This window comes from Sesamum indicum, unplaced genomic scaffold (genome assembly GCF_000512975.1).
Source record: "Sesamum indicum cultivar Zhongzhi No. 13 unplaced genomic scaffold, S_indicum_v1.0 scaffold00214, whole genome shotgun sequence".
NCBI lineage: Eukaryota > Viridiplantae > Streptophyta > Magnoliopsida > Lamiales > Pedaliaceae > Sesamum > Sesamum indicum.
Window position 1 is genome coordinate 98,086 of NW_011628108.1, and position 1,309 is coordinate 99,394.

General features: G+C 36.9%; 1 long non-coding RNA gene across 1 annotated transcript; it reads right to left on the reverse strand.

Annotated features, from left to right (window-relative positions):
* Nucleotides 1–924, reverse strand: LOC110011388. The gene is made up of 3 exons (XR_002286399.1): nt 844–924; nt 420–487; nt 1–192 (listed from the first exon to the last, which is right to left on the reverse strand). It is a non-coding gene; the product is annotated as an uncharacterized LOC110011388 (long non-coding RNA).
* Nucleotides 925–1,309: the final 385 nt, after the last annotated feature.

Genomic DNA, 1,309 nt, shown 5'->3' on the forward strand with positions numbered 1-1,309 from the left:
AGCAATAAAGTAAAACTAGAAGTCCACATAATTAAGGTGAAGACAACAAGGGACTGTTCAGCAATACTAGTGGACAAGAGATCAAGCAGTATGCAAGAGAGAGAGGGAGATGAGAACATACTTTCACAGTCTTAATTTGCGTCTTCCCTCTTCATTTTTCTCTTTAGATTTCAAATCATGAGATGGATTAGGCTGTCATCAAACAAAAGTAAGCACATGAGTCTTAGCAAGTGCAAGTCAACAACACAATTCTATCATTCTACATACAGCAAGAAGATTACAAAGATGTCCTAGAATGGGCTGCAGAAAGAGAAATGACAAGCACACAAGATAGATCAGAAGACTAATTTTTATGCCCATCCTCACACACCAAGCACAAAGAGGTCATGTATTTATAACATGACACCCAAACAACTTACCACAAAAAGTCTGCTATTAACCGCCTCCGCATGTCGTACAAGAATCTTCGTAATCTTCAGTTCGTGCACTACAACAAGACAATAAAACGTGCCATTAGGAAACAAGACAATGAAAGGTGCCGTTAAGAGGAACTAATCGTATTTTTTGGTTATTCTTTGGTGGTTTAATGCTTTAAAAGACACTTGACTACTCAACAGTCAAAATAGTTATAATATTGAAAAAGTATGGCCAAGGAAAGAGCAATTTTAGGATTCCCAATGAAAAACAGCAACAATTTACTTTTTCTGAACAATTGACAATATTTAACTTGACAAGCATTTACAAGTGGTAGTAACTTCAGAACTAACCCAACCAAATGTAAAAGAAAATTAGACATAATTGGTCCAAAAGTGCTTTTTCAGCCAAAACCAAGTGTGAACATACCTATTATCGGAGAAGCATCAGATATTGATAGCTTTCCAAAATCAAGCGGCGGTGACTTTAATGGAATCTCGTGAATTTCCAATCCTGATATACTCAAAAGTATCCAACATTTTAAATCTTCATCTCTATAAGAAGACACTGAAAATCGGAACAAAAAACATTGGTACTTACAAAAGGCATTGATGGCAAACTGAAAGCTTTTTGTTTAACCCAAAAAATAACTGGGTGTGTCCATGCTCAGCGCACCCAACGACCTCTCGGCCATGAAGGTGATTTGAATCAATTTTCAAGGTTCAGTTTATGAGTTACAGAAGCCAACGCAGATGGCAGAGGCCATGAACTCTCCATGCTGTCAATTGAAAGATTTTCACATATGCACTCTAAGAAATAGCACAATCGGTTTTCACATATCATTCTTTAACATATGACACAAGCACATTTCCAGTTCCGTTGATAAAGACGACCA